This window comes from Haemaphysalis longicornis, unplaced genomic scaffold (assembly GCF_048455015.1).
Source record: "Haemaphysalis longicornis isolate Haplotype H1 unplaced genomic scaffold, Haemaphysalis longicornis Haplotype H1 scaffold_8, whole genome shotgun sequence".
NCBI lineage: Eukaryota > Metazoa > Arthropoda > Arachnida > Ixodida > Ixodidae > Haemaphysalis > Haemaphysalis longicornis.
Window position 1 is genome coordinate 189,909,205 of NW_027526445.1, and position 14,208 is coordinate 189,923,412.

At 46.9% G+C, this 14,208-nt stretch overlaps 1 long non-coding RNA gene across 1 annotated transcript; it reads left to right on the forward strand.

The window, feature by feature from the left end:
* The first annotated feature begins 1,757 nt into the window (after positions 1–1,757).
* On the forward strand, positions 1,758–4,714 carry LOC144149750 (uncharacterized). Its single transcript, XR_013318353.1, has 2 exons — positions 1,758–2,465; positions 3,366–4,714. It is a non-coding gene; the product is annotated as an uncharacterized LOC144149750 (long non-coding RNA).
* Positions 4,715–14,208: the final 9,494 nt, after the last annotated feature.

Consider the following 14,208-nt stretch of genomic DNA (forward strand, 5'->3'; position numbering starts at 1 on the left):
CTTAAGCAGAAGAAAGGCCAAGAAAATGCCGATCGTACGTGAGCGTGCATCTCGTGAAGAGTGCCCGGGAAAAAATACCAAGAAAATGCCGAGCGCAAAATGTTACGAGAAGGAAGAAGCCCGCACTGGTGCACGGCGCCGTGTTAAGCCCGTTCTACATGGAGCGAATTTCGCCTGCGAATCCGCTGGAACGAACATTCGCACTTGCGAAGTTCGCAATGCCTGGAATTGTCGTCTACATGGGGCCTGCGAACGCCGCGATTTTCGCATTTGAGACGCGCCTTGTTTGCAGACTGAATCAAGTTTGCCACCAGCAAAGGTTGTTGTGATTTTAACAAGGGTGGTTTTATTTTACTTTCTTGGCAAGTTGTTTCTGCCTGGCTTGCGGTAAATATAAGTTTATTTGCGGTTTTATATATGAATCGCCAATTCTTTATCAATATACGCACACACAGCAGAGAAGACAAACGTTTTGGTGTGCTCGCGCTTTTGTCGCGCTCAGACAAGCAACGCCATCTGGTTTCCAAGCGTGCAAGTGGTGCCGAGCTGTGCTCCTATTGGCCGCAGGTCCGGCCCCTGTTCGCCGCACACGCCGCACGAGCGGCGTTTGCTCGATCGCTTGAAATGTTTGGCACTTTGCCGCAGCAACGAAAAAAGGTGGTTTTGCCGCACGAGCGGCGCCGCATCAGCGAATTCGCAGGCGAAATCGCTCCATGTAGTACGGGCTTTAAGCCGACGTAGGAGAAGACCACGGACAGAATAGCGCATATCACGAGTGCTCGTGCTAATATGGCCGCCCATTTATTTATCTCTTTATCGGCCATGCTTCGTGTCTTCCACCCTACTGCAGCGTAACATGTTTCGCCACTACTTTGTCATTGCTTCGGGAGAAGTCGGGTCCCGATTTCTGTGCTTTGTGATAACAGCGGCGCGGAGTTGTAGTTTCCGCACATATACCTGGGTCCGGCGCGTAATACCCCTGTCACACGGCAGATCTAATGACATTTACAGCAAATGTCATTCGCTCTAAATGTCATTAATTCGGCGCTACACGAGAATACCGAATGACATTCAAGGCGAATGACATTTACCGGCTAACTGAGGTCCCGGACCTCAGTTACACCTCAGTTGGCGGCCGAATGAGTAGCCTCGACAGCAGTAGCGCGTCCCTAGACAGGAAAATTCAGTAACAAACCCAAGAATACTGTTTCTGAAAACTGTCAAGCAACTTATATTTTCTTTTTGTATTGTTTTTCTAATAAAGAAAGACCAGCAAGTACTAACAAAAAAGAAAATCTCGTCCCCAGTGCGCGCGCTACCCTAATCCGGATTTTTTGCAGACTTGTCTCAGCTTGTGATGTCTACTGATGTCACCTAAATCAGGAGTTTTCTTGTTTTTATTTTTTTAAAAATATTCCTTTGTTACGTTTTTTTTTAAATATTACATGTTAAAACATTCTAGGTGCGCTTGAAATGTAATTTTGCGGTTTTGCGAGCTCGCTAATCGCCACCGCTATCACAATCAAATGACATTTGTTCCGCCGTGTAGACCCGCACGGCCGAGCCGAATGTCATTTACAGCTAATGTCATTCACTTTGAATGACATTAGATTTGCCGTGTGACAGGGGTATAAGACCAGCGGCCGTATTCTGCTGGGCATCCGGCGCGCCTCGGATTAGATCCGAGACGCAATCCGGTGCGGTCACGTGAGGAGGCGCTCGGATGGGGTGTCACGCGATTGGCTCGGAGCGTTGACGTCAGCCAGCCTGCGTCACGCGGCTTTATTTTTGCTATATTTTGGCGGTTTTGGTGACGTCACGTAGCCAAAGCCTCCCGCTCGTTCTCCCGCGACCGGCGCGTGAAATCCGGCGCGGTTGACAGCGCATCGGATTCTGAGATGGCTGCGTATATGCCGCCTGTGTTCGCACTTTTATTGCTGGAGGAGGATCCCGTGCCTGAGCGTCGACATGGGGACCCATTCCTGCTGAGCGACCGCGACTTCAAGCGCCGTTTCCGCGTAAGCAAGGACACGGCGCGGATGCTGTGCGACGCACTCGACGAGCGCGTTAGGCCTCGAGGTGCGACGGGACTGTCGACGGAAGCAAAAGTGATGTGCGCCCTGAGATTCTTCGCTACCGGCAGCTTTCAACAGATTGTCGGTATGTCGGTAGCGGTGATACTCTTGGCATGACGCAGCCGTCGGTCAGCCGCAGCATTCACGCCGTTGCCGAGGCGCTGAAATTGGAAGCCCTTATCGGCCATCGAGGTGCAGCGAAGTGTCAACAGATACGAAGGTGCTGTGCGTGCTTTGCCCCTCTTCGCAACTGACAGTGTGCAAAGTGTTTTCTGCCACCATGAAACACTGTCGCACCCCGCCGCCAGTCGCAGCGTTCACACTGTGGTGTCGGCACTGACGGAGCTCGACACACGGGGGTTTTGGATACCCCGGCGACGTAAGCACGGTGTAAGTACCTTGTTTCTGGCTACGTTTGTTACGGAAGCAAAAAATGATGTAGCCCCATTGTTTTGCATCGAAGGGAAAAGAAGCGCGATGTCTGAAAAGCAGTCACTGAAATGCTTTTGTTTTGAGCGGAGTCGTGTGGTGGCAGTGATCTCCCATAAATTTCGCAATTGTGAATGATCAAATAGTGTGTAAAAAAAACAACTTAGCAGATGCATGCATATGTAAATAATCTTTTAACTCTCCGGCCTATGTTCGCTTAAGTGAAATGATATCGAAAAGGTATGTCAAAAAATGTAGCTAAAATGAACACGTTCACACGTATCGAATAGGGTGGCGTCTTGAAAGAAAAAAAGCTTATAAAGAAGATAAACAGGTGTATCGTGTGCGTCTAAAAGACTTCATAACGAACCGTGTAATATATTCGTAACGTATGTCGCCCTCGCCCCGCCCCCCATCATGTGTCAACTGCTTCGGCGCCTTGTCACTTCGGCTGACATGTTTTGCCCTCCTTGACACATAGTGAAAAAGTGACAAGTTCAGCTTGTCGGCTCGTTTTAAGGGTTTATCGATTTCGAAATGCGGGGTGGGGAGGGGAGGTTGTGTTCCCCAGTTGTACCGCATAGACGGGTGGGAGGGCCCTTTCTATAGTTGTAAGTAACCAATTTTCCTCTCAGGTCGCCTGCATGCTCTAATTCCCCTGCTACGCGAAACAACGAAGATTAAAGAAAAGGCACATACAACACAGCGACGTCGTTCGTCGTTGCATGCAGTTGCGGAATGAATCAGTTCTGAGTAACCCAGTTCTTTGTATTCTTGCTCTTGTTTATTACCTTTTCCTTTTTTAAAACTGTGTACTTGTTTAATGCTTTAGTACATACTTGTGTTATGTATTTCTTTCAGGTGTACGACGCCAATATGAAGGCCCTGGCCGTGACTGCCGACTACAGTGGATGTGTGCGACTGGCTGTTCACTGTTGCCCGCCCTCTTTTCGACGTGTAAAGCCTGGCGAGTTCTGGGGTTGATGATGGCCACCTGCTCGAGTCGTGGCTCAAGACACCCCCTGCTCGTCATCCAGGCCCCAGACACCCGACGAAAAGTACAATGCTCCACATGCTTCGATGTGGTGTGTCGTGAAGTGCGACATTGCAGTTCTCAATAGCTGTTTTTCTTCATAGGCCTCTTCTGGCAGCCAACATTGTCAGAGTGTGTTGTGTGGCTGCCTGTTGGAACGACTGACGACAATAGCTGCAGCAGCAGCAACTGGACGAGGGCACCGATACAGACGACGCGTCTGAGGAGGTGCCTGCCCCCGACATGTTGATTCTTGCTCCTGAAGGACAGGCAGGTGCAGAGCAGGGCAACCAACTCATTTTCAGACAGCTTGGTGGCACTGAGCATGTCATTTTTAACTTTCGTTTGTGATTGTGTGTGGTGTACGGTGTTTGTTTTGACGGGGAGAAAGTTGTTTTTTTGTTGTTTCAAGCAGCATATACTATGCCCTGACGCGGCATCGTTTCCTGTAGAGAAGCTTCTTGTCGTTTTGTGTTTGACATGGTTGTGTGAGGATAACAGAGAAAGTTGCTTTGCTTTTGACCACTATGTCTTGACACGGTGTTGCTTGATCTGGGATAGCCAGTGACTACTGTGTTTATGGGTCGTGGGGCCTTGTTGTGAGAATAGAGACCGGGCAAGATTCTCTTCAGAAAATTCTGTTTATTACACTGTAACCGTCACTCTGCTGTGAAGCAAAGAATGATGATGCATGTACCACAAACAAAAAAAATCAGTATACTGCCGACTCTTCTGGACACATTTAGTTCAGCCCTGTCAAGAGTTATATTATGACATAGTGCAACCATTGCACGGTGACTTTGTTTGGCAATCCCTGACAGATCAGTTTACTTAAGAGAACATGATACGCAAGTATGCATCTCCAGTGTTGATACAAAAAAATAAACATGCTTAAAATGTTGGAGGCTGTCTCTTAACGCAGAGTTCACTGTCATGGTTTACTCTGACATTCTCATGATAAGTGGAAAAATGGTTACAAAAGTTTCATTTACCCCATAGTCACCTGTATTCTAGCACTCAGTGCTTTGATGACTGCTTGCTTAGGTTTGTGAAGAGTGATATTGCGATTTTTTTATCATGTAGGACACCTGCTTGTAAAAAATAATTATGATATGCCAACAGCAGCATCTACAAAGGTGTATTGAATTTTTCCTCAATAAATCAGAGTGTGACAAGTTATGTTGAACTGTTTCCTTTTCCCCTGCATGCAGCAGCACCGTCCAAGAGTAACCAACACTTGGAAAAAAATAATCGTGACAAAATCAACTATAGCATTTCTGTAGTGATCGTACACAGCGTTATTTAAAGTGCACAGAGACCAATGCTATCTTCATTGCAAAAATAAAGAAGGGCACATTGATGTGTGATGCAATGCCAAAACTACTTTCTCTACTCCAGCTTGTCGAAGTGCTCATAGTTGGCACCTATTGTTGGGGCCCACAGTACTGCTTGTTCGTGCAGGGCCTTCCACGTCCAGCAGCTCTCCAGATGCAGTGTGTCTGAAAATGTGTTCATTATGAGCTTAACGGCCAAACAACAACAAAGGGTTGAAAATTTGGTCTCTATCTTAGTTAACGAAGCGTATTGAGATATGCTTTACCTATTTAACCTTCAAGGATAGAGGCATTAAATAGGGAAGTGGAATTACAAAATATGCTAACGTAAGGATACAATGCAGGTGCTCACTTACAAAAATTACACCTCATTGCACAGTTGTACCTATGCTTGTAGAAAGAAGAGGTTATCGCGGATGAAAACAATACCTGCGGGAAGGCGGTTTGATTCTCGGGATGTTTTAAGAAAAAAACTGAGCAAACTACTTCAAGTTGCATGATTAAACACAAAATTTTATGGGCGTGGTCAATGTGACGTGATACATGCTGAGGCTGTTAGAGCAGTTCGTCACGCAGAATAGCATGTTAATATAGCTCATGAAACAAAGCTAGGCGGGTAACGTATACTCGGGACACTAAAGATTGGAGGTCAGTACTATTTTTCATTGACGTTGCACTTGCAGCCCTGCTTTCATTAAAAAAATTAAAACGAGTTTGCCATGATATTGCCGCGAACCATGCATGGGTTTGTTTATTCTTTGTTTTTACCGCCCGGCCACGCCTGGCCCTGTTATCTGTGTCCGCGAAGCGCGTCTTCCATTCTTTATTTTTATGCCGCACGGGCTATCTCATTCCGATAAGCAGACTGTTTCGCCCTAACGGCGCTAGCCCAGAATAATCTTCTCTGATCTACAATGTTCTGTATTTCAATGGACGGTTCGAGAAACACTTGCGCCGAAAGATAAAAGCGTGCAGGGCAGACGCCGCGGCATTCGATTCGACGACACTCGCCTGCATAAGTCACTCTGTTGACCGCTGCTTCGCCGCCTCTGTATTCTTTTGAGCTGTTACGGGAGCACAAGTTCGCTATAATAAACGTGTTTTTCCTTCAAGACAACTGCGTCATCCTTGGGTTCGTGAAAATATAAGTACGCAATCTGATCGTGCGCAAAACGCGCACACATGCGTTTTGAAAAACGGGTTTATTTCACTGCACAAGCGAGAGTGGCCGAACAATGACATGGCGTTAGAAAATCGATCAAAATATCGTACTCACGTCACAGTCCTCTTATATATAACTGCCGGGAAACAGCGTACCGTTTACGTCGCTTTTCGTCCCAAGAGAACGCCTATGTGGGACGAAATCTTTGTGCAGCAACTGTACTGAGCGTTCAAATATGCCTCCTTTAAAAACAGCTGTGCCGCGCGCAGCGCTCCCTGGCGCCTCATAACGGAACAAAGTAAAAACATAAATGCGTGTAAACCTGTTAAACTAGCATTAGCAGCCGGCAGTTCCCGTGAAAACACACAAACAGGAAAGGATTTGTTATATTTAAACAATTTTATTAATTCTAGCAGCATTTCAAAGTTATGAGATTGTCCCCGAAGGATGTGTTGACACGCACTTCCGGACATGACGTACTACCCGCGATCTCCGAGGCATGCTCCGAGGGCGGGGCTTTGGCGATTTTACGTCATTTTGACGTCACGAGCATCCGAGGCGCATCGGATCAGCAGAATACGGCCCAGAAGAAGGTATTCATTATGCGGAGGTTATTCCGTTCTGCAAACTCAACTAGTAGGTCCCCCCTGCTATTTCTACAGCCCAGACCATAGTTCCCAACTGCCTTGTCTCCAGCCTGATTCTTGCCTACTTTAGCATTGAAGTCCCCCATAACTACGGTATACTGTGTTTTTACTTTACTTTAGCCATTGCCGAAGGTAACATTGAGGTAACAAACACTCCCCATTAAATTATCGCCCCATTTCATTAACCAGCGTACACTGCAAAATCCTCGAGCATATCATCTACACACATATCCTAGACTTCCTTGATTCCCAGCATTTTTTTTTCATCCCGCGCCTCATGGCTTTAGGAAAGGGGTTTCGTGTGAAACGCAGCTAGCTATGTTTGTACACGACCTGCATGTTAACCTCTACTCTAACCTTCACACTGACGCCATCTTCATCGATTTCGCAAAAAGCATTTGACAAAGTTCCTCATGAGCGTCTACTACTAAAACTATCCGCGTTATATTTAAATGCCGACATATTAGCATGGATTAAAAAAATTCTTAACTAACCGTTCGCAAGCAGTTTCCGTCCACAATGAAATCTCTAACTCTACCGCGGTAACCTCAGGCATCTCTCAAGGGTCCGTCCTAGGCCCACTTCTGTTTTTGATCTACATTAATGACCTACCAATGCATGTATCTTCTAACATACGCACGTTTCCAGACGACTGCGTTATTTATCGTAAAATAAACAGCCATTCCGATAACACGTCTCTTCAAACTGACTTACGAAGCTTGCAAGAATGGTGTAACCTTTGGCTAATGGAACTAAACCCTAACAAATGTAAAACTGTTTTCTTCCATCGCCGTCGAAATCCAATTGTATTCCCGTACCAAATTGCTGACACGAACCTCGAACTAGTTCCTGCCTATAAATATCTCGGAGTAACCCTTTGTAGCGATTGGACTTGGGCAACGCACATTACGCACATCATTGCATCTGCTAACAAAACACTGTGGTTCTTAAAACGCCATTTGCGTCACGCCCCTAACAATGTCAAATTACTAGCTTATCAATCTCTGGTGAGGACGAAATTAAAATACGCATCAGCCATTTGGAACCCACATCAAGCATATCTCATCAATCAACTCGAGTCGCTTCAAAATCGAGCCACACGATTTATTCATTCATAGTATTCTTACAACTTCAGCATATCGGCACTGAAAACAGAATCTGGCCTATGGGCCTCGTGCACTGCAGTTTCAAGTAAACATGTGGCGCCACCTGGAATCAGCGGCGGAATTTTTTCCGACGAACAAAATAAACATAAAGAGCAGTTCGCTACGGGGCTCAATTTGAACAACCGGAAAATTAGTATACAACAATTACCGCTTTTTATTCAATTCACAATTGTTATATTAATAGAAATACTCCGCTGGCGAGTAGTGCGGGAATACAAGCTGAAATAATTTAGAAAGCGCCCCCTCTTCAATAAAAGCAAACGACAGTACACGGATCAGCTGCCTGCGACGCCGGCGTGCACAAAGCACATAGTACCCGAAAAGAAATAAAAAGAACAGATCCATAGGTGCATTTGCGTATGTGCACGCTACTTGGCGTAAGACTGCTGCAAAAAAATGCCGTGTATCCAACAAAACGGAACGAGTGCTTATTTCTGTAGCGCCTGAAATAGCCTTTGGTGTCAGTATAATCTGTGGTGCACGCATCAGAAAATACATGGATATCCAACGGATATGCATGCTTCAATTGTACGTAGTCATACCAGCAAAATATAAAGCTTTAAAATGAAAACAGAAACGTAAATGTTTACGCTACACAGCGACACAACAGTAAACACATGGACACACACCAGCCACAATTGAGACTCGCATCTACACTTTTATTGAAACGTCTCTCAAATATCTCAAACATGTGTTCCCGTACAACTTGTAGTTTGCGTTTCTGCGGCAGTCGGTGAAAAACGAGTTCAAGTGGGGCTTGTTGCGCAAAATATTTTTGCTGTTAAAGATAACTTGCACCAGCACAACTATTCACGCTGACATGTAGTCACACAAACATCACGTACAACTTTGTCAGCTTGAAACAATCTCCATTATTCCAAATGATCTTAAATTTTCATCGGAAGAGGAACCATTTGTGCGCAATTAAAGCTCCTGTTGTGCGATCCCATATCTGTGACCGAGTCTATGTCGAGCGATAAAAAACAAGTTAAATAAACGTTCAGAGGTTTTCATGAAAGCTTCGTCTCGCGCATATACGTCCAAAAGTATTCGGATATTAAGTACGGGTTTATAAACCTATGAAAGCACTTTAAAAAGCATTGCGATATTTTTGTGAGCACATCCAACGAACTACTAATTGTAGTTTCAGCAGTTTAAGGTATAGTTTACCAAAGCAGCTGCATTTTTAAATACCTGCCTCTAAAAACCTGAATCTTCGGGCTCTTGAAGCCGCATATCCTTGATGTAGCAATAATACACGAACCTTTCGCCGCAATTTCACACACACAACACATCAAATCACTTCCTGACATGTACAAGGCACAGTGGAGCGTATACACGGGAGAAATTCGCTTCTGCAAGCACCATGAAGTCGCGTCGTCGGTCTTCTCACAATAAGCTGTCCGTCAACTGCTTGGTTATGCCAGCAGCTATAACCCAGTAGTTCTGGTCTAAAACTGAATAAATCAAATCCGCCAAAGCGACCAAAGCAACCAAGGTGCTGCCGGCGGCGTTGGGACGTTACGCCGTTATTTCATGCTCCTCGGGGGCCTGCGGCCCCACAAAAGTTTTTCCATTGGTGGAGCGATGGCGGCTTCCCTCACACAAACATTAGCGCTTCCGGAAGGCGGAGCACACACAGACGCACACTCCTGCACTCGTCTCGTTCTCTTCGTAAGATCGCGGGATTTGGTCTTTTTATTTCTATTTCTTTTTTGGGCGGCGCTGCTGGTGTGCAGTAGAAGCCGTTGTGAAATGACCGTGTGAGGGCGCGCTGCACGGAGACAATCCAGCGCTTGTATAAAACTGGTTTTTGTGTTATGAATCGCTTTCTTGTCGCCTTTGAGAACCATATTCTGTTTAACAAAGTACCGTTTGGCTGTTCGTATCGCATGAAACAGAATAGCGGTCATTTCTTCTTTCTCTCGCTAATAATCGTACTGCGCAGAATACTATGCTCAGGACGCCGTCTGCTCACGGACTTAAGAAGTTATGCCTTCGTTGTCCGCAAGATGGCGCTGAACACAGCACATCAGTGGCGCCACAATATCAGCGCACGAGGCCCATAATTGCTTGCATCTCGTCGCCGCATTTCTAGTCTTTGCCTTTTTCACAAGTTATTTTACAGCTTACTCGGCAGGCCACCATACATTCTCCCTCCGGCACGCATCTCTCATCGCACCGCTCAATTGCAACAAGTTGCGCGTCCGCGTACTCGCACCGTCACTTTTTCGTCGTCATTCTTTTTTCGTGCAGCAACGGACTGGAACGGCCTTTCTAATAAAATCACCACCATAACCTGTCCTTCCACCTTTTTGAACACCTTAACAAATTACCTTGCATTGTAATAAAAAAGCCGGGGCATCCCCTCGCGGAAACCCCTGTGTAGATGCGACGCATAGGCGGAGCGGCGAAGGGACCGCGTTTTATAGCGCGCATAACGTTGAGGGGACTGCGTAAGCCGGTCCCAGTCGATGACGACGTTGGCGTACTTTTAAAGCGGCGTGCACTCTAGGTGTTTGAGCCAAGCGTGGATGTTGCTTCGCCGGAGAACGGCACACCGGTTATATGCGCAGCGCGCCGGAAGGGCAGGAAACCGCGGAAGAGAGAGTAATGCACATGCGCCGGCCCCAGCGCGTCTGCCGCGGCTCTGTCACAACGTGCCGCGGCTATGACGCAACACAATCCAACACAATCCACTTTAATCCAATCCAATCCAGATCCAATCCAATCCAAGCCAATCCAATGGAACCCAATCCAATGCCCCTCGCGAGAGAGTGTTCGCTATCGGAGAGGAGATGGGGTGAGTGGCGGAGAGAGCAGCTGGCGCGACGAGGAGAATGGGGGGGGGGGGGGGGTGGACAACGCCGCCGCCGACGTCGACGACGCCGGAGGGACAAGGCGAGTGAATCAGATGCTCTGCATCTAATACGGCTTTCACGTTTTCATGTATGTACTCACCCCTTATGCAGTACCCCTTCAATGGGGTCTTAAAGGAAATAAAATGAAATGACATCAAATGAAATGAAGAAGGAGACAAAAACGAGCGTAAATGCATTTAAAACCTAAAGTACCTTCATGAAGAGGTGCACGGCCGCCTGGAACACGCGAAGTTTGATGACATCGAACAGTTCTGGCGCCAATTTGGCGTGCCCTAACAGGGTCAATACATGGAGATTCTGAGAGCCAGTGTCAGTCGTCCCCGCGTCTCGTACAAGCGCCGCCCCGATCTGAAGAGGGCCAACGCATTCAACCCCTGGATTGCCTCCGTGTTCGACTCCAGCATGGACACTCAGGTCATTCTCAATCATTATCGAAAATCCCTGTGCTAAGTACGTCGTCGACTACTCTAACAAGGCCGAACGAATAATGTCTAATCTTCGAAATTCCGTGGCCGAGACGTTGCGGGAACACTGCAGATGCATGGGTTGCGCCGAAGTGCTCGACACGCTCGCTTTGAACATGCTCAAGGCAGTCGAGATGCCATCCAGGAAGCCGTGTGCATGCTTTCTCCTCCGTCAGGATATGTCCGAGAACAGTCAGGTAGTCGTTTACATTCCCACGTGCTTCATCGAGGACCGAGTTGGAGTCCGCAAGATCCACAAGGACCTCGAAGAACTTCATCCTAGGTAAACCCGCCAACTCTGCTGTTTCTCCAGCCTGGTACCTCTTGTTCAAGCTGCACCAGTTTTTGGCGAGACTTCAGGATTTACGGATCAGAGCCCAAGGACGCGCGTTCCATCTCGGCCGCGGTGTCTGCTTCTTGGACTGAGCCGAAAAGCGACAACGCTTGCGTGTCGAGATTTCAGCGCACGTTCAAGATACCTAGGGATTTACAGTTAATCCAAAGTCCCCCACTACCGCGTGCCTCATAGACCAGGTGAAGCGTCAGCGTGTTGAGTACCATAATTTAGGTTGTTTAGACCACATGTTATGCGCAAAAAGCAAGAAAAAGACGACAGAAAGGAGCCACTCTTGGTTAAACCTATCAAACATTCCAAGGGCTGTTGAAACATTTGAAAAAAAAAAAAAACATGCGTTCCTTGTCATTTCGACTGATTCAGGCAACATTCGCCAAGTTATGTCCTGCCCCGCCAATTCCGGCTGCTTCCACGATGAAGGGAACAGAATATCAGCGCTTTTATACAAAACTTCGGAGTGAACACACTTTGGCAGCCAGCCGAAATCACGACACGTGCATTCCCAGAACGAACTTGGTGACGGTATTCATGTTCGCCCAATCTTGTATTTTTTCGCCGGTGGTTCCTCTAATAAAGAAATTGCCACTTGTTAAAGGAAAGCGGTAATTGACACCTTAATCGCTTTATTAATTGTTTTCTCTGTTTAACCTCGCACTCGCCTCTTTTGTGAATTGCGGGGTTATTCTTTTGCAGAGTCGCAACATTTTGCGAAGTGCGAAAATATGACACTAAGATCTAAACGCTACCAGATTTCCCCAGAATGTAGAAAATGTGGTGATAATACAGTATTAAAGCCACCTTCTGGGTTTTCCTTTTGTGCATTATCTACCACGCTAACCTGATTAGCTATTTTTTTACCGTTTTCTGTGCAACAGAAGGTAACATCATCTCACCGTAACCCGGGCCTTCCAAGCGGCCCACTTGATTTTGAAAACTCTTGTTTATGCGATGCCAACACGATTTCTTCAGAGCGCTGCTAACACAGTTGTGCACGGCCTAGCTTTATTACTTTTGAGTGTGCCGAGTGTGCAGGCAGGAGCGGCTTATTGCTTCCATGCTCGTAAGCCCAGCATGGTCCTTATTTTGAAAACCACAGTCTCAGGTCCCGTAACACAATCCAGCCTTTTTTGCTCCCATCGCGCGTCCGCGTTCAGGAAGTAAAGCAATTAATAAAAGCAGCTACAACCTTGTCGCCATGCGGCCTAAACCCCCTTGTAAGCCGCCAAGCAAGCCCAAATCACACCAGCATTTATGCGGCTCCCCGACGCTCACGAAACAACCACGTCTGACGTAGAGTCATCTATCGATGGCCTTGACATAGTGGCACCAGCGGACCGGAGGGCCGACTATTCAGTTATGAGCAGGTCTTCCGCGTCGATCAAGTGAAGACAGAGCAGCTGGTACGTGGACAAAAATGGAGACGCCTGGACACACACGCGCGCTGGAAGCAACGGTTTACTGAAAAGAGAAACACACACTTATACATGCGCAGCAGCCAAACTATACTGCTCATTCATCAGAGGTGCAAGCGTAGGAAGTTTAATTCCTTCTTAGACAGTGCTATGGACGGTGAGCGTTAAACCCCACAATCAAAGCTATGGACGGTGAGCTGACACCTGCCTACCTCAACCTGTTAATAAGTTCTGCCCCAATAATCTACCATGCGATATGGTCAGAGCATCTTTTAACCACAGCTGTTCAGTCAAAGAAAGATAATAAACTTAGAAAGATTAGACAAAGATAATACACATTACTTCCCATCCGCACGTGGAACAGTGCTCTGCTAGGAGCACATCGCGCACGTTTCTGACCTTGTTTGCATGCTCTTTTAACCTATCATTTAAACATCTTTCGGTTTGGCAAACGAAAACTTGCTACAGCGCAGTGGAATTTTATGCACAACCCCTTCCACGCATTCAACAAAGGCCATCCTGTGCTTAGTGACGCAGTTTCTACCCCGAATGGCCTCCAGGTGGCTCAACATGCCCAGCTCCAACCGCTTGTTTGAAGCAGAACACACGACTTTCACGCCAGAGCGTTGGGCCTGTTTTTTCAAGTTGTGGTTGCGGTGATCTCCTAGATGCGCCAAATATTTCACTCCAAACGAGCTTTTGAAGCTGTGCAGGTTGAGCCACCCGGAGGCCATTCGGGGTAGAAACTGGGTCACTAAGCACAGGATGGCCTTTGTTGAATGCGTGGAAAGGGTTGTGCATAAAATTCCACTGCGCTGTAGAAAGTTTTACGTTTGCCCAACCGAAAGATGTTTATATGATAGGTTAAGAAAGCATGCAAACAAGTTCAATAGCGCACTCGAAAGAAACGTGCGCCATGGGTTCCTAGCACAGCACTGTTCCATGTGTGGCTGTGTGCCTTTATTTGACAGAACGGCTGTGGTTAAAGATGCTCTCACCGTATGACACGGTAGATTATTGAGGCAGAACTTATTACCAAGTTGGGGCAGGCAGGTGTCAGCTCACCGTCTATAGCATATGCGCCGCTGATGAACAAGCAGTATAGTGCTGCTGCTGCGCATATATAAGTGTTTGTTTCTCTTTTCCATAAACTGTTGGTCCCAACGCTCGTGTGTGTCCAGGCGTCTCTCTTTATGTACACGTGCCAGCTGCGCTGTCTTCACTTTATCGTGTTAAACCAACATGCCCA